At 34.8% G+C, this 20,917-nt stretch overlaps 1 pseudogene across 1 annotated transcript; it reads right to left on the reverse strand.

The window, feature by feature from the left end:
* Positions 1-20,095: 20,095 nt before the first annotated feature.
* On the reverse strand, positions 20,096-20,518 carry LOC307052390 (profilin-1-like; annotated as a pseudogene). The gene has a single exon. The product of its transcript is annotated as a profilin-1-like (transcript).
* Positions 20,519-20,917: the final 399 nt, after the last annotated feature.

Genomic DNA, 20,917 nt, shown 5'->3' on the forward strand with positions numbered 1-20,917 from the left:
AGTGGAAAAGCTATAAGCCATGGAAAATGGGACTTAAATTCAAAGTGCCATCTCAGAAAGCATAATAAAAATAGATTTTCAGTCTGCCCCAAACACAAATAGTAATGCCATAAAATATGAAATATTAGGAGGATGGTATTGCCATCTTTAATTTTTATAGTGGAGTTTTTCTCAGATTTTCCTCTATGCTAGAAAATAAACTTATATCCTGTGAAAGTCATCCACTTCTTTTAGCAGACCTAGAAACTTGGATGAAATTTCAAAATGTGTGAATGAAAATATGTGATGATGTTGAAGATTGGAAAACCTTGTTGCAAATTATATTACCAAAACATTTTTAATGGCAAATAATTAGAAATCATCCTTTCCATGTAGCATTCATCTGTAGGCCACACTCCCTTATGTAACCAAATTAAATTGTCTTTTAATTTCTTATGAAAGGCATCCCCCTTGTCTCACTGTTTCCCTGACACCTATTTTTATAACATATGTCATGGTGCTGTATAATTTTTCAATTAGCAAATATCAATAAATATCTAATTGCAAAACTCCCATAAAGCAATAGTGGAGAGTTTCCAAGGTTTCATTCTATAATAATCACACATGTCAATAGTAACAGCAGCTCTGACACTATTTACTACAACTAAGTTTGTAATAGAACTTATACTTAAGTTTTATTATATAAAATAGGCAAGGGTAAAAGGTAGGGGACCCTAAATCACTGGGACAACCATTTTCAATATTTCCAACATGAAGGCTAGTTACTATATGCCAGATATGAGCCCTTATAAAACACCTCTGGAATTTAAATCTAACAGGGATTATAAATGATATAAATGGGAAATATGTGTTAATGGATAATGTAACATAAAGCCCTGCCCTAGTTTTGGATGGGAAATCTGACACTTCAACTGAGGAATTGGTTGTTAAGAATGAGTAAGAATTAGACTGGAAAAAAAAATTAAAAAGCAGTGGAACTTAATAGAGATACTGAGAACAATGTGAGAAAAATCACATAGGAAATAGAAGCAGGAAGTTGCAGAGACAAAAATGTTTATGTGACTGGCCTGTGAGAAATGTAGAGAATAGTATTATATGAATGGCCCACAGAGGTAAGCAAGGCATGATTGGCAAAGTTGAGAATTTTTATCTTAACACTGATAGTAATTTGGAGTCAATTATAAGTATTTAAAACAGAGAGTGTGACTAGATAACATACTCATTTTGTTAAGATTACTTTGATTTTAACAGGAAGCAAACAGGTTTGAATAGAACAAGAGTTAACTTGGAAAAACTACTGCTGTATAGATGGGAGGTGATTATAGGTTGAATGACCAAGGCAACAGGGGAAATGTAGATGTGGATTATATACATGAATTATATTAATTAAGACTTAGTCATGATTTAGATATGAATGTTGAAGAAAGTAGGTTTTTAGGAAGACAGGTTTCTGAGAAAAGGCTGTCTTGAGATAAAATTTGGGAATGATTTGTATTTCATTGAAGTTGAAAGTGGTATAATGATTATAATAGCATAGGGAGAAAGTAGAGTGAGAGGACTAGAAGGACAGGGTGGCAGTTAGGAGCCTCCAAAGATGACAGCAGCATAAGAGAAAGGGCGTGAGGAAGAAGAATTAGGTCTAAATTTCAGCTTCTCTGTATGTACCTGATTCATGAAAGGAAATGAGACACTATGAAAGGCATATGTTCTCAAACTGCAATATAAAACAAAATCCAGCTATACCATATTCAAGTGATATAGATAAGTGTGTGATAAGGAACATAAATAACCATAAAAGGAACAATACTTTACACATGAGGAAAAAAGAGTAAAGAAGTGTCAATACTGATGTAAGTTCAGTAATACAAAAGGGGGCAAATAGGTATGTCAGAACAGATTAGTATATACAAATATACAAGCTGAGATATAAAAATCATAACTACTTATTGGGAATAAAAAAATCAATGTCTACTAAGAGAATAGAACTTAAATGTTTTCATTCACATGTTTTATATATATATATATGTATATATCTATGTATATATATAGTGTGATGGATGTTTTAATTAACTAGATGGAAAGAATCCAATAACAATGTATATGTATCAAGTCATCAACATGCACACTTAAAACATCTTACAATATTATTTGCCTACTATATATCATTGAAGCTGAAAAAGCACTTAAAAAATCTTTATTAACAGAAGTAAACTTGCTAATGACCTCTGTCTTCAAATTTTAACGAATATGTTACTATAAAGTCTTGTATTATTTAGTAGTTTCTATAAGAAAAAATGAAATCTATTTCCACATATTAATTACTGAGAAAATTTCCTATTTCTCTCCAAACATTTCTTGTATAGGTTCTCCATTCACTGTAATTTTGATTTTTAACCTGGTAATAAATCAGTAGAAATTAAGAAAACAAAACAAACAAATAAAATATATCAAATATATGAAACACAAAAGAAAAACATAAGTCAAAAGACTAAAGACAGGAGTTGTTTAGATGGAGGACCTTCAAGATGTCAGAGGAGTAAGACGTGGAGATCACCTCCCTCCCCAAAAATACATCAGAAATACATCTACATGTGAAACAACTCCTACAGAACACCTACTGAACGCTGGCAGAAGACCTCAGACTTACCAAAAGGCATGAAACTCCCCACGTATCTGGGTGGGACAAAAGAAAAAAGAAAACACGGGGACTTAATAATAGGGATGGGATCTGCAGTTCTGGGCGGGAGCTGTGAAGGAGGAAAAGTTTACACACCCCAGAAAGACCCTTCACTGGTGGAGACAGGGGGTGGGCGGGGTGCGGGGGAAGCTTTGGAGCCTTGGAGGAGAGCACAGCAACAGGGGTGCAGAGGGCAAAGCGTAGAGATTCCCACACAGAGGATAATGCTGAACAGCACTCACCAGCCCGAGAGGCTTGTCTATTCACCCGCTGGGCCAGGTGTGGGCTGGGAGCTGAGGCTTCGGCTTCGGAGGTCAGATCCCAGGGAGAGGACTGGGGTTGGCTGCGTGAACACAGCCTGAAGGGGGCTAGTGTGCCACACCTAGCCGGGAGGGAGTCTGGGAAAATGTCTGGACCTGCCAGAGAGGCAAGAGACCATTGTTTCAGGATGCATGAGGAGGGGAGATTCAGAGCACCACCTAAATGAGCTTCAGAGATGGGTGCAAGCCACGGTTATCAGCGTGGACACCAGAGATGGGCATGAAACGCTAACTCTGCTGCTGCAGCCACCAAGAATCCTGTGTGCAAGCACAGGTCACAATCCACACCACCCCTCCCGGGAGCCTGTGCAGCCCACCAGTGCCGTCCAACTTCCCTGGGAGAACACATGGCACTCCTCAGGATGTTGCAATGTCATGCTGACCTCTGCCACTGCAGGCTCGCCCCACGTTATGTACCCTCCCTCCCCATGTTATGTACCCTCCCTCCCCATAGCCCGAGAGAGCTAGAGGAAACTAATCAGCCACTCCTTTAGCCCCCTCCTGTCTGGGCAAAGAACAGATGTTAGAGGGTGACCTACATGCAGAGGCAGGGCCAGATCCAAACCTGAACCCCAGGAGTTGTGTGAACAAAGAAGAGAAAGGGAAATTTCTCCATGCAGCCTCAGGACCAGCAGAAAAATCTCTACAATCAACGTGATGTACCCTTCATCTGTGGAATACCTGAATAGACAATGAATCATCGCAAATTGAGGTGGTGGACTTTGGGAGCAACTATAGATTTGGGGATTGTTGTATGCGACTGACTAGTTTCTGATTTATATGTTTATCTTAGTACAGTTTTTAGTGCTTGTTATCATTGCTAGATTTGTCTATTGGTTTCGTTGCTCTCTTCTTTTATTATTATTATTTATTTTAACATTAATTTTTTTATTTCAATGACATTATTTTATTTTATTATATTTCTTTTTTTCCCTCCTTTTTCTTCTGAACCACGTGTTTGACAGGGTCTTGGTGCTCCAGCCAGGTGTCAGGCCTGAGCATTGGAGGTTGGAGAGTCAAGTTTAGGACACTGGATCACCAGAGACCTCCTGACCCCACGTAATATCAATCGGTGAGAGTTTTCCCAGACATCTCAGCCTCAACACTAAGACCCAGATCCACTTAATGATCAGAAAGCTCCAGTGTTGGACACCCCATGGCAAATGACTAGCAAGACAGGAACACAACGCCACCCATTAGCAGAGAGGATCCCTAAAATCATAATAAGGTCACAGACACCCCAAAACACACCACAAGATGTGATACTGCCCACTAGAAAGACAAGATCTGGCCTCATCCATCAGAACATAGTCACCAGTCCCCTTCAACAAGAAGCCTGCACAGCCCACTGAACCAACCTTACCCACTAGGGACAGACACCAAAAACAATGGGAACTACAAACCTTCAGCCTATGAAAAGGAGACCCCAAACACAATAAGTTAAGCAAATTGAAAAGACAGAGAAATACGCAGCAGATGAAGGAGCAAGGAAAAAACCCACCAGACCAAAAAAGTGAAGAAGAAATAGGCAGTCTACCTGAAAAAGAATTCAGAGTAATGATAGTAAAGATAATCCAAAATCTTGGAAATAGAATAGAGAAAATATAAGAATTGTTTAACAAGGACCTAGAAGAACTAAAGAGCAAACAAACAATGATGAACAAAACAATAAAAGAAATTAAAAATTCTCTAGAAGGAATCAATAGCAGACTAATTGAGGCAGAAGAATGGATAAGTGAACTGGAAGATAAAATAGTGGAAACAATGACCACAGAGAAGAATAAAGAAAAAAGAATGAAAAGAATTGAGGACTGTCTCAGAGACCTCTGGGACAATATTAAACACACCAACATTCGAATTATAGGGGTCCCAGAAGAAGAGGAGAAAAACATAGGGACTGAGAAATAATTGAAGAGATTATAGTTGAAAACTTCCCTAATATGGGAAAGGAAATATTCAATCAAGTCTAGGAAGCATAGACAGTCCCATACAGGATAAATCCAAGGAGAAACATGCCAAGACACAGATTAATCAAACTATCACAAATTAAATACAAAGAAAAAATATTAAAAGCGGCAAAGGAAAAACAACATATAATATTCAAGGGAATCCCCATAAGGTTAATGGCTGATTTTTCAGTAGAAACTCTGCAAGCCAGAAGGGAGACGAATGACATATTTAAAGTGATGAAAGGGAAAAACTTACAACCAAGATTACTCTACCCAGCAAGGATCTCATCCAGATTTGACAGAGAAATTAAAACCTTTACAGACAAGCAACAGCTAAGAGAATTCAGCAACACCAAACTAGCTTTACAACAAAGGCTAAAGGAACTTTTCTAGGCAGGAAACACAGGAGAAGGAAAAGACCTACAAAAACAAACCCTAAACAATTAAGAAAATGGTAATAGGAACATACATGTCAATAATTACCTTAAATGTAAATGGATTAATTGCTCCAACCAAAAGACATAGACTGGCTGAATGGATACAAGAACCATATATATGCTGTCTACAAGAGACTCACTTCAGACCTAGGGACACATACAAACTGAAAGTGAGGGGATGGAAAAAGATATTCTATGGAAATGAAAATCAAAAGAAAGCTGGAGTAGCAATTCCCATATCAGACGAAATATATTTTAAAAGAAAGACTATTAAAAGAAGAAAGGAGGGACACTACATAATGATCAAGGAATCAATCCAAGAGAAGATGTAACAATTGTAAATATTGATGTACCCAACATAGGAGCACCTTAATACATAAGGCAAATGCTATGAGCCATAAAAGGGAAAATCAACAGTAACACAATCATAGTAAAGGACTTTAACACCCCATTTTCATCAATGGACAGATCAACCAAAATGAAAATAAATAAGGAAACACAAGCTTTAAATAATACATTAACACATTAACAGTTGATAGTTATAGGACTTAATTGATATTTATAGGACATTCCATCCAAAAAACAACAGAATATACTTTCTTCTCAAGTGCTCATGGAACATTCTCCAGGATAGATCATATCTTGGGTCACAAATCAAACCTTGGTAAATTTAAGAATATTGAAATCCTATCAGGTATCTTTTCCAACCACAACACTATGGAATTAGATAACAATTACAGGCAAAAAACTGTAAAAATTACAAACACATGGAGGCTAAATTGCACACTGATAAATAACCAAGAGATCACTGAAAACATCAAAGAGGAAATAAAAAAAACCTAGAAATAAATGACAATTAAAACACAACAGCCCAAAACCTATGGGATGCAGCAAAAGCAGTTCTAAGAAGGAAGTTTATAGCAATAGAGTCCTACCTTAAAAACAAGAAAATCTCAAATAAAAAACCTAACCTTACATATAAAGCAATTAGAAAAAGAAGAACAAAGAATCCCCAAAGTTAGCAGAAGGAAAGAAATCATAAAGATCAGATCAGAAATAAAAGGGAAAAAAAATGATGGAAATGGTAGCAAAGATCAATAAAACTAAAAGCTGGTTCTTTAAGAAGATATACAAAATTGGTAAACCTTTAGCCAGATTCACTAAGAAAAAAAGGGAGAAGACTTAAATCAACATAATTAGAGATGAAAAAGGAGAAGTAACAACTGACACTGCAGAAATACAAAGGATCATGACAGATTACTACAAGCAACTATAGCCAATAAAATGGACAACCTGGAAGAAATGGACAAATTCTTAAAAAAGCAAAAACTTCTGAGACTGAACCAGGAAGAAATAGCAAATATGAATAGGCCAAACACAAGCACTGAAATTGAAACTGTGATTAAAAATCTTCCAACAGACAAAACTCAGGACCAGATAGCTTCACAGGTGAATTCTATAAAACATTTAGAGAAGAGCTAACACCTATTTTTCCCAAACTCTTCCAAAATATAGCAGAGGGAAGAACACTCCCAAACTCATTCCATGAGACCACCATCACCCTGATACCAAAACCAGAAGAATATGTCACAAAAAAAGAAAACTACAGGCCAATATCACAGAGGAACATATATGCAAAATTCCTCCACAAAATACTAGCAAACAGAATCCAGCAGTACATTAAAAGGATCATACACCATGATCAAGTGTGGTTTTTCACAGGAATGCAAGGATTCTTCAATATATGCAAATCAATCAATGTGATACACATATTAAAAAGCTGAAGGATAAATCCATACAATAATCTCAATAGATGAAGGAGAAGCTTTCCACAAATTCCAACACCCATTTATGAAAAAAAACCCTCCAGAAATTAGGCATAGAGGGAACTTACCTCAACGTAATGAAGGCCATACATAACACACCCACAGCCAACATCGTTCTCAACGATGGAAAAATTGTAACCATTTCCAATAAGATCAGAAACAAGACAAGGTTGCCCACTCTTGCCAATATTATTCAACATAGTTTTGGAAGATTTAGCCACAGCAATCAGAGAAAAAAGGGAATAAAAGGAATCCAAATTGGAAAAGAAGAAATGAAACTGTCACTGTTTGCAGATGACATGATACTATATATAGAGAATCCTAAAGATGCTACCAGAAAACTGCTAGAGCTAATCAATGAATTTGGTAAAGTAGCAGGATACAAAATTAATGCATAGCAATCTCTTTCATTCCTATACATTAATTATAAAATATCTGAAACAGAAATTAAGGAAACACTCCCATTTACCAATGTAACAAAAAGAATAAAATACCTAGGAATAAACTTACCTAAAGAGACAAAACACCTGTGTGCAGAAAACTATAAGACACTGATCAAAGAAATTAAAGATGTTACAAAGAGATGGAGAGATATACTGTGTACTTGGATTGGAAGAATCAACATTGTGAAAATGACTATACTACCCAAAGCAATCTACAGATTCAGTGCAATCCTTTTCAAACTACCAGTGGCATTTTTCACAGAACTAGAACAAAAAAATTCACAATTTGTATGGAAACACAAAAGACACTGAATAGCCAAAGCAATCTTGAGAAAGAAAATTGGAGCCGGAGGAATTAGGCTCTGACTTCAGACAATACTCCAAGCTACAGTAATCAAGACAGTATGGTACCAGCACAAACACAGAAACATAGATCAATGGAACAGGATAGAAAGCCTAGATATAAACCCATGCACATATGGTCACCTTATCTTTGATAAAGGAGGCAAGAATATACAATGGAGAAAAGACAGCCTATTCAATAAGTGGTGCTGGGAAAACTGGACAGCTACATGTAAAAGAATTAGAACACTCCTTTACACCATACACAAAAATAAACTCAAACTGGATTGAAGACCTAAATGTAAGGCCAGACACTCTAAAACTCTTAGAGGAAAACATAGGCAGAACACTCTATGACATAAATCACAGCAAGATCCTTTTTGACCCACCTCCTAGAGAAATGGAAGTAAAAACAAAAATAAACAAATGGGACCTAATGAAATTTAAAAGGTTTTGCACAGGAAATGAAACCATAAACAAGATGAAAATGCAGCCCTCAGAATGGAAGAATATATTTGCAAACAGACAACTGACAAAGGAATAATCTCCAAAATATACCAACAGCTCATGCAGCTCAATATCAAAAAGCAAACAATGCTATCCAAAAATGGGCAGAAGACCTAAATAGACATTTCTCCAAAGAAGATATACAGATCGCCAGTGAACACATGAAAGGTTACTCAACGTCACTAATCATTAGAGAAGTGCAAATTAAAACTACACTGAGGTATCACCTCACACCAGTCAGAATGGCCATCATCAAAAAATCTACAAACAATAAATGCTGGAGATGGAGTGGAGAAAAGGGAACCCTCTTGCACTGTTGGTGGGAATGTAAATTGATACAGTCTCTATGGAGAACATTATGGAGATTCTTTAAAAAGCTAAAAACAGAACTACCATATGACCCAGCAATCCCAATACTGGGCCTATACCCTGAGAAAACCATAATTCTAAAAGAGTCATGTACCACAATGTGTATTGCAGCTATTTATAATATCCAGAACATGGAAGCATCCTAATTGTCCATCGACAGATGAATGGATAAAGAAGATGTGGCACATATATACAATGGAATATTACTCAGCCTTAAAAAGAAACAAAATTGAGTTATTTGTAGTGTGGTGAATGGTCGTAGGGTCTGTCATACGGAGTGAAGTAAGTCAGAAAGAGGAAAATAAATACTGTATGCTAACACATACATATGGAATCTAAAAAAAAAAAAAAAGGTTCTGAAGAACCTAGGGGCAGGACAGGAATTAAGATGCAGATGTAGAGAATGCACCTGAGGCCATGCGGAGGGGGAAGGGTAAGATGAGAGGAAGTGAAAGTGTGGTACTGGCATATATACATTACCAACTGTAAAATAGATAGCTAGTGGGAAGCAACCACATAGCACAGGGAGATCAGCTCTGTGCTTTGTGGCCACCTTGAAGGTCAGGGTAACGAGGGTGGGAGGAAGATGCAAGAGAGATGTGATATGGTGATATATGTATACATATAGCTGATTCACTGTGTTATACAGCAGCAGCTAACACACAATATAAAGCAATTATATTCAAACAAAGATGTTTAAAAAAAAGACAGGAAAATAATAAAATAAGGTATATATAAATAATTTCTAGAATAAATAATAACAAGTAACAACCAGGTTATAATAATAGCTTATTTTACAATATTGGTTCATCTAATAAGGTCTACTTATCAGTTTAAAGTGGAAACATAAAGCATTAGGTTCATGGATTCAGCAATGTGTACAATTAAAATTTTACTGATTTTTTCATGACTGTTGGTTAGTATTCTTTCATCTTTGTCAACATGATAGAAATATATTCATTGCTTTAATTTTTATTTCTATGATTATTTACAAAGGAAATATGTTTTCATGTGTTAATAAATTATTTCTTATTACATGAATTATATGTTTTATATTTTGTTCACTTTAATCTTCATAATTAATCTGAAAGGAAACTTTTATAGTAATGTTATTAAACTTCTATTCATAACTGGTTTAGAATTATTTTTCCATGGTGATATTTTGATGGTGTTTGTAATATAAATGCTATGAAATATATTCATTTATAAATCTTCCATTAAATACAAGGCATTTTTAAAACATTCTCTTATTAACATATGTTCACCCATATTTTCTAATATTTTCCTTTTAGCTCTCTAAATTTAATATTTCAAATATAATATGGATATATAACAACTCACTGAAAAGTCCATCATTTCTTCATTCAACACAATATGTTTCTTTTCTTTTGTCCAAATTACTAGTCAATCTGCCTATTTTAAGGGAAGAAGATATCCTTTAAAATTGTAAATATAAAGAACATTTAATATCATTAATTTTTGCCTTTGCTATTTTCATATATTTATCTTACACTGTGATTTTAGAAAATCTCTGCTTATAGACATTATGCAGGAAGACAAAATAATTTAGAATTTCATTGTAAGTATAGGAAAAATTGATAACAGTTGTTTTTCATGATCAATTCATTGTAAACATCTGTAGTATAGTCTGTATAGAAATTAAAATCATAATGCTGATATTTACCAATTCCAATGATAGCTTAATATTTGTGTTATGATTTTCCTTTTAAAACATTTAATTTCTCTTAAGCACTTCCATTTTGTTCTTTTTTCTTTACATTTCAAATTTTTATGGAAAATATTGATAAAATAAAGCAAAATACAATCACTTTCCAAAGTTTCTCCCTCCATTTTTTTTGAGTTATTATGTACATTATTTGTATATCATCCATTTCAAATTCCTTCTGGGATACATTATACCTCCTTTCTTCTGAGAAAGAGGCTTGGCTTACAGCATTTGTTTTATTATGTGATACTCACTGCCCTGACCATAATTTCATTGGTTTGTTTTAGTTTCTGGTTTGTTCTGTTTTTAACAATGTTTTATAATCGAGCAATAGGTATTGAACTGAAAGGGAATCCACTTTCCTAGAGCAGGAAACATCTTCAAGATAATTTAGAAGAAATAAAATGAATTTTTAGTAAATTTGTGGGACAAGTTTACAAGTCATTGAAAACTTATGGCCAAGCAGATGAATTTAAAGAACCAAATTACAGAATGTTTGAATTTTTACCAACAGTTGGTGAGTCTAAAACATGTTTGGAATTTGAGAACATGGAGCAGGTTATCTAAAACAGAACTGGATATACCACACCTCCAGTTTCCTCAGCTATTGAACTGCTTCCTTTTAATGATAATGGTATAATTTTAAAGCTTTATGCAAATTTAGTTTGTAACAAACTATTTTCTAAGTACTTCCTCCTAAGGGCAAATCTGAGTAGGAGATTTAATTGGAATTTCACAGCAAATACTGAGATCTGCAGGAAATAATTTGGGTTAGGTACAAAGAAGTTAACTTGTATCTGTCTGCTCTGGAAATTCCAGGGATTGTAGCCTGGTTACATTATGAAGAACTGTAATTATAGTCATTGTATACAATAACTTAAATTTTTTGGATTTACACTGCCACAACCACTAGGTCTTTTGCTCTGGCTGGGTGGAAAGGAAAGTCAGTAGGGACAGATTGATGTCAACTTATTCATGGACTCATTTATCATGTACTTCAGTGTGCAAAACAGGACGTTTAAGAAATGGCATCAAGAGTTTCAGAGCCTCACACCGATTTTCTGGGTGTTTTTGTCCCTATTTCTATATATGGCCACTTACTGAGATATAGTAAAAAAAAAAAAAAATGACTTGTTTGTTTGCTTAAATAGATGTCATTTTAGGGCAGTTTTAGGTTCACAGCAAAGTTCAGCAGTAAGTATAGAGACTTCCCATAATTGGCACAGAACGGATTCTCCTCTGGATCCTCCAAAAGGAACACAGCTCTGCTGACAGCTTGGTTTTATCCCCGTTAAACCTATTTCAGACTTCTGACTACTAGACTATAAGACAGTCCATTTTTTTTTTTTTTGTCTTAAGACCCAGTGTTTGTGGTATTTTTTTGCAGGAGCAGTAGGAAAGGAATACACTAGCATATTCCACAGTCCAGTGAGATCTGTGATTTGTGTGAGTCCATTTCACAGTACAGTCCTCATTTATCAGTCATTGTATTTCCACAAAGTGCCATAGAGATTACTTACAAAAAAGAATTATTTGGTATCTTATGAAGTCTTGAAATTATATCACTTTTTAATATATTTCTTAATATGCAGAATCAAGTATATTCTGCTAGTGAGTACATGTGCCTTTTTTTTTTTGTACTTGTTTATCTTCATTTTGAAAAATAACCAGTGTCTCACTATGGTGGGGACACAATTTAAGTAATTTTATCACCATTTCTTCCAGTGTGACTTCATTTTCACAAATATTTTTCTCTTTATGGCTAACTTAAATTTCTCAGGTTACTATTTTACAAGAAGATACGGTTCTCTGTTCTGAACCTAATATATGCTGGTCAAAGATTTAAAAAGTAAGAAGAAACAAAAAATTCCATGTTTATAAAACAGATTAAATTAACTACATATATAGAGTGTTCTGTATAAAGAGTAAATTAATTTTCTCTGTTTATGACATTTTCACATAAATATTGGTCTAAAACTACCTTTTGGAGACAGACTTTGCATTTTGACATGTGGCTCTTCAAATTATTTTTATATCCAAATCCTCTATAATGTGTAAGTTGGTACTTATAGAATTATATTTATTGAAGAGAAAATTGTTGCTGGACATTTTAAATCTAAATAAATGTTTTTGAATTCTATTATATAATATGAGAAATTGTAGGAAATTTTGTAGCCTATGTAATTTAGAATTTTTCCTGTAGTGGATTTTATTGGACCACAATGTAGCAAGCTCATGTTTATATACAAAATGTAGTTCATGGTTGATTATAGATACTAAGTACACAGTCATACCATTCTTACTTTATTTGAAGCAAATAAAATTGCTTCAAAATTTTAAGTTTTTGAAATACTTGCATTTTGCGAAGAGATGTGCATTCTTCTCAGGCTTTGAGAAAAAGAGTAAATCCTATTTTTACTTTATTCCATATCTGGACATCTGAGGTAATTTTGCTTCAATGCCGCTTTGAAAGTAAGAGGTCTTGTCATTTCCTTCCATCAGCTGAAAGCAATGAAGCATTACAATTCTCTGCCCATCCTATTAATAGATTTGCAACAGAAGCAAAAGAAATACAAGGCCTTTTTTAGATCTTGGAGAATTTTACAACAGTATCACCAGCAAAAGTCAATAAAATAGCACACAGAGCAAAGCACACAAAGCAAAACATAATTTTTGATGTGATAGGAGATTTAGTGTGCTTATCAAACTGTTTAAACAGATGTAGCATTTTTCTCAAGCTAATAACATAATGTATACATTGTCTTTTACTCATATTTTTAAATTAAGAGAAAAAATTTAAATGTCAATATTAAGAGAACAAATGAACACTTTAATAATTCAAGAACATATAATTTTAAATGAATATAAATTTCCATTGGATTTCTATCCTATTGAAAAGGAGCAGGACCCTATGGACCTTCCCCCTAATGTCCTCTGCCTGCCTTTTGTCTGTGAAAAACTTCAGCCAAAGAATAAGTTTAATCAGAGAAGTGAGGAAATGCAGACACAAAGGAAAACAGTCCAACAGGACTATATAATAATAGTTTAGTCATTAAGCATAGTCAAGGAAGTTTAATTACTCCACAAGGGCTATAGATAATATTCTGAGCCATATCCTGTGAGCTGTCTCGTAGATACTGAGACCCCCACCAGGTGGAAGAAGTTAACTACATGATGACAAGACTGTAACCATGACATAAGCTGCTACAGTTCTGAGAATTGGCCTCAAGGAAATGTGAACAAACTGACCCTGGAACTGAAGATTAACTGTACTTAAAACAATCAAGGTGATGCTTGTCAGACAACCACATGACCAATTTCAAGATGACTGTCAGAGCTGACTGTGGTTTTTACATGTAGCCCCCTCCCTCCATGTATAAAAGCTCTTGCCCACTGATTGTCAGTGGCAAGGAGTCAGCCTTTGGATAGTCACCCTCACCCTGCTCCCCAGGTTGCTGGCATCCAAAATAAAGCAAACTTTCCTTTCCACCAACCTTGCCTCTTTAGTGGCTTTTGAGGTGTGAGCAGCCAGACCCTACTTTTGGTTACATCATGAATGTAGCATAATTTATTATTGTCAAAATAAAAACTTATTGGGGGGAAAATGATTATAAACAATATCAATTAGTTCTTTTTTTTACTATAATTTCTCAAATTTACATTCAATCAACCAATTCTGTGACTCTTTAACTTAATGTAATTATGGAAAGTATCTCAATATTGCATCTTGGATTGTCTTTGCAAAGATTCCAAAACTAAATCAACTGTACACTATACACTACTGAAGATGAAATAGTGACAAAAAAGAATAAATTATGTTGCCCTACTTGAACTAAGGTATTTACAAGTTGATTTTTGCCTCCTCGATAACTTTCTCTCCTACTACTGAGAAAAGTAGAGAAAGCTCTACTTTCTCACTAGCCAAACTTTAGTGTTCAGTGAGATGGGATTAAATCTGATCCACAGTTATAAGTGTGATCTCTAAAGGACTAAATCTAAACCTAAGGGGCTATTAGTCTATGCTATACAACAGAGTATTTGAAAAGATTTTTTGAAAATATTCAGGTTTGGAGATTGATTGAGTAGATCTAAGACATGATTCCTAGCATCAATATATTTTGTTCACACATGATTCTAATATAATAACCAGTATTGAAAACCACCGAACTATTCAACATAATCATATCTTGTCACGGTGATTTGTTCAGTATGCACCCTCCTAAACCAGTCAAAGGGATGAGATGTATAATTTAGTCTGCAAATTTTGATACAAGAGTAAAAATCAGTGTGGATATCAGAACATTATGTGGTAAGTCTGAGCCACAAATAGTCTTCCCCTTAAAAGTTTGGTGTATAAATACAGTACATGAAATTGCTTCAGTCACTCAGAGGATGAAGCCAGCACAATGATGATGAAATTCCAAGAGGATCACAGAAATGATAGTTTAGTCTTGATTCTGCATCACTTGCAATATGTCCAACCTTAATTATTTGCAGTTAAGCCAATAACTACAAAAATTCTTTTTAATTTTTGATTGAATTTAAGTTAATATTCTCTTACATAAAACTTAAAGTACCTGACTGATATAAAAATAAAGGTCTTTTAGGCCTTGCTGTGTCATTTAATATTGCTTTAAAATGTTTTTTGGTCTTAATCATTATGCTTATTCTTAATTCTAAACTGCATCATATTCCTTCAGAAGGACTGCTATATTTAATCTAGTCAGAAAAGGAAACTATGGGAACATAGTGAAAAATAACACTCTGTGGTAGTCTGATAATATCTAAACAGTAACACGAAAAACTCCCTCCATAGTTAGAAGAGAAGAACAAAGATGAAGTACTGGATTGCAAATTATTGCTACTATTATTCACCAGAACATTTGACATTTGATCTGCATCATCAAGAAAAAACATAGATGTGAATATTGGAAATTAAATTACATAGAATCTAGAAAGATATTGACAAATGTGGGAGTCAAAGGAAAGGGAGAATTTATTTTTATACCTTATTTGGAATACAAGTTAAACATATGGCACTGTAGATAACTTCAAAAATAGGGATCAGTCATAAAAATATCAATCATGTATAATCTAAGACCAAGGAGAAATCACGTGTGTCTGGGTGCATGCATGCCTGTGTGTATGCGTGTGTGTCCATGATAAGCACCGTATAGTGAATGGAACAAATGGTCAAAATATATACTTAACTTGGATTATTAAATAATAATACTTAGGGTATTATTTATTTAATATATATATTATTTTTAGATTACACATGATTGATTCTACCTCCAAAACATATTTGAGTCCATTCTTTTAATTTTCACTCTTTCTCTCTTAATCCAGGCACCTATTATTATAAATTTAGATAGCAGCTAAGTTACCCACCTCCCTTTTTCATCTCTTCTGACCCTCCAATTAATTTCTAAGAATCTCATCTGTTGAACATATTGTCTTAAGTCTGGTAAACCAGATAGGTAAGGTCCCTGGCTTCACGAAATTTAGCATTCCATGATTCAGACAATAAACAGGTTCTAAGTAGAGAAAAAAAACAATAATAAACAAATGTGTAATTACACATTGAGTGGTGTGCTATGAATTTAACCAAAAAGGATTATAAAATAAATATTACAAAGTCATGTCAAATAAAAGAAACTTAGTGAAGTACTTAACGTAAGCCTTGAAAGATGTAAAGGCAGAAAACAGGCAGACTTGTGAGCAATGAATTCCAAATAGATGGAACAGTATGCCAATTGTCTTTTAGTCTTCAAAGCACTAGTGTGCTCAGAAGTTAGTCTAGAAATTAATGAGTAAAAGAATGGCTGGCCTTTGATACATTCAGAAAGGTAAACAGTGGCAGAATATTCAGGGTTTGGTAGGCTCCTGTAAGGAGATTAATTTTTTTTCTAAAGCAATGGAAAATCTTTAAGCATATTAAAAGGGAATGGCATGAAAACTATTCTAATCTGTTTTAACAAATCACTCCTCACACTTGGAAAATATAATTGCAATTTTATTAACTTTCTTTATTAGACAGCATGTATTTTGTTTGTTTATTACTCATTTTTTATGCTTTGATTTTCACATTAGTTTTAACAGAATACTTTTCAGATGAGGGTAATTATTTGGTTTTTATTTTGCTATGGGTTTTTTTGTTTGGTTTTATGAATTCTACATTAATACTTTTGATCTGTAGACAAAAATTTCTCCAATTTTAATGTTTTGGTTTTACACTGGTTTTAATTTTATTCATCTTTTTTCAGCTTATTCATATTAAATAGGTGACTTGATAAGTAACATCCCTTGATTGTGTTATCTTTTCTTCCATCTTTCTCAGTATTTTTTTCTTTAGAAGATATGTAATCTAATTTTTTAAGTAACCTTTTGGAAAGCAAGTATTATATTCATTCAGTCCTCATTCTACTGAGGACTTTATTCTAGCCCTCCTGTTCTTTAACATTATGAACACGTTAGGTTGTATAATTTTACTTTTTTCAAAGTATAGCTTCTTATTTTTGGATACAATATCCTAAAATTTTACTGAGAATACAAATTAGAGCTTTTATTTGGTAAAATTATAATTTATTTCCTGTGGTAACTGTGTCTTGCTGAAGATCATTTACCTTGAAATGAAAGTCACAAATGTCTAAGATAAAATGAGAATGAATCATGATGTGTTATGAAATGTAGTATATGACTAAATCAATAGCTTAGAAATAATATGGTTTAGAAACTAAACTTCTTTCAAGTATAAAAAAACAAAATAAAATTTTAAAATGCAAAATAAAATTATTTGTAAAAGGGAAAATAAAGATTTAAATATAGGAAACAGCATTAAAATACATACCTATTATGTGATATTTTTAAATGATTAATCACAAAAACATGAAAATCATTTTTTTTGCAGAAATGGTGCTCCAGAAAAGTAGTAAAGTAATGTTTTAACAATTTCTGATAATATAAATAACATTTTGTTAATATTTTTATTTTAATATATGTGCTATATCTACAAAAATGAAATGGAATGAAATATTTTGAGATAAAATGTCAACAGTTTTGTTACACATGCCATTTTAATTTATCTAAAACAAAACACATATGCCGACTTGGGTGTACCCTGTACCACTTTATTTTTTTAAATTAAACACACATACATGATATTATAGAAGAAAGTTAAACTATTTAATGGTACAGAGCACCACACACAAAACTAATTAAATAATAGAATAATACATTTTATACATACATAGGAATTAACTGTCACTCAATCTATAACCTCTAGAGAATAAAGTATTTTAACCACAGTAAGGAAATTCCTGTGGCATTAGCTATGGCTATTTTAAGCCCCATGAAAATAAACTGGTATGGTTTGTAAGCATTATAATAGAGGGTAACATATCCACAGGAGCTATAACTCCCAAAATACAACACTGACAAAGATTACCCATAAATCATATGAACCATGGCCATTCCATTCAAAAGAATAACAACCAGAGTCTATGGTGTCATGAGGTTGTAAAGGAGCTCAGCACTCTTATGAATCATATCCATTTGTTTTACAGGGAACATGTATCAATACTTGTTCTATGGGATTTATGAGCATATAAATAGAAAGACATTATATTAATGCATAATCCTTGCAATAGCTGTAATATCTTTAATATTAAATTATGCAGAAATCTCCTCTAATCTACTTATGTAAAATAATACATCTACCTCTTAATTCTTAAGAATATTAGCTAAACACATTTCTCTATGCCTGCTATATGTACACCACATTAATCTATTTCCTGAAAACATTTGAGTGGAAATATATATTGTAAAATCAGCAATTAATACTTTTAACTCTACCTCTCCACAGATATTAGAATTTATATCTCCTAAGGAACTGTCAATTATTTTTTAAAAATTACACATAAACCTTAGATTTTTGGAATCAACAAATATTTATAATCCATATATTTATTGAATATATTGACGTTTTTAAATAATCTGACCAACCTCCTAGAGAAATGGAAATAAAAACAAAAATAAACAAATGGGACCTAATGAAATTTAAAAGCTTTTGCACAGAAAAGGAAAACATAAACAAGACTAAAGGACAACCCTCAGAATGGGAGAAAATATTTGCAAATGAAACAACTGACAAAGGATTAATCTTCAAAATTGACAAGCAGCTCATGCAGCTCAATATCAAAAAACAAACAACCCAATCCAAAAATGGGCAGAAGACCTAAACAGACATTTCTCCAAAGAAGATATACAGATTGCCATCAAACACATGCAAGGATGCTCAACAGCACTAATTATTAGAGAAATGAAAATCAAAACTACAGTGAGGTATCACCTCACACCAGTCAGAATGGCCATCATCAAAAAATCTAGAAACAATAAATGCTGGAGAGGGCGTGGAGAAAAGGGAACCTTCATACACTGTTGCTGGGAATGTATTTGATACAGCCACTGTGGAGAACAGTATGGAGGCTCCTTAGAAACCTAAAAATAAAACTACCATACGATCCAACAATCCCACTACTGGACATATACCCAGAGAAAACCATAATTCAAAAAGAGTCATGTACCACAATGTTCATTGCAGCTCTATTTACAATAGCCAGGACATGGAAGCAACCTAAGTGTCCATCGACAAATGAATGGATAAAGAAGATGTGGCACATATATACAATGGAATATTACTCAGCCATAAAAAAGAAACAAAATTGAGTTATTTGTATTGAGGTGGGTGGACCAAGAGTCTGTCATTCAGAGTGAAGTAAGTCAGGAAGAGAAAAACAAATACCGTATGCTAACACATATATATGGACTCTAAAAAAAAAAAAACAAAAACAAACAAACAAAAAAAAACAGTGGTTCTGAAGAACCTAGGGGTGGGACAGGAATAAAGATGCAGACATAGAGAGTGGACTTGCATACACAGGGGAGGGAGAAGGGTAAGCTGGGACGGAGTGAGAGAGTGGCATGGACACATATACACTACCAAATGTAAAATAGATAGCTAGTGGGAAGCAGCAACATAGCACAGGGACATCAGCTCCGTGCTTTGTGACCACCTAGAGGGGTGGGATAGGGAGGGTGGGAGGGAGATGCAAGAGGGAGGAGATATGGTGATATATGTATAGGTGATTCACTTTGTTATAAAGCAGAAACTAACACACCATTGTAAAGTAATTATATTCCAATAAAGATGTTAAAAAAAGAGACATATATGGGTACAGTTGGATTTTTATTTTTATTTTTTTAGTATAATCTTTTTATTAGAAAAAAAAAACAGAAAAGTTTTCAAACCACACACAGGAGAGGCATGGGTTGGGGGAAGGGTGTCTGTCCTTCCTGCCTGGGCCGCCAGCCCATGTGGTTTTGGCAGCAATAAGGGGTGTGGGATAATGGGCCCCCAAATAAATATGGTGTACATGTGTGTGGGATGGAGAGGCGTGCAAAAGCAGTGGGGAGTGGGGGGCGGGGAGGACAGATGAGGTCAGTATTGGGAACGCTGCAGGTGGGAGGCCATTTCATAACATTTCTGGTTGATCATACCACCCTGTACACCTTCTTTTCCCATCAGCAGGACTAGCGTCTTGGCATTCAGGGTAACAATGATATTGAAAGTGGCGGTTCCACAGGTGCTCTTGGTATGAAGGTCCATGGTAAATTCCCCATCCTGCAGCAGTGAGTTCTGTTCCACAGATCATTTCTGGCCCCCAAGCATTAGCCCATTCACGTAAAAACTTGACCAGTCTTTGCCAACCAGGGAACCAACCTCAGCTGGCATGATGTTGATGAAGGTTTTCCCGGGTACGGCTGCCCAGATGGAAGGCAAGTTCTTATAGCCCACAATGACCACGTACTGACAGGTTCCTTCCACCATGAGGCTGTCATTGTAGGCGTTCCACCCGGCCATGGCGCTGCCACTGGTGTGCTCTCGGGGCTGCTGCTGGGGCCAGGGCCTGGGCTCGGACTGCCTCAGGCTGGCAGGTGGGGGAAGGCGGAGAGCTTTGGGCGCGCGCTGCTGTCTGGACCACGGCTCTGCTAGCTGTGCCGCAACCCTCGCACTGCCACTTCCTCTGCATTACTTTTGAATTGAAGGATGGTAACATCTTCATACCAATAAATTTTAAAACAACATTTTGCAGGAATACTGTACAAAATTATGGGTGTCGGCACAGTATAAAAGTAATCATAGGGCTTCCTTGGTGGTGCAGTGGTTGAGAGTCCACCTGCCGATGCAGGGGACGCGGGTTGGTGCCCTGGTCCGGGAGGATTCCACATGCCACGGAGCGGCTGGGCCTGTGAGCCATGG

The sequence above is a fragment of the Hyperoodon ampullatus genome (genome assembly GCF_949752795.1).
Source record: "Hyperoodon ampullatus genome assembly, chromosome: 4".
Lineage (NCBI taxonomy): Eukaryota > Metazoa > Chordata > Mammalia > Artiodactyla > Ziphiidae > Hyperoodon > Hyperoodon ampullatus.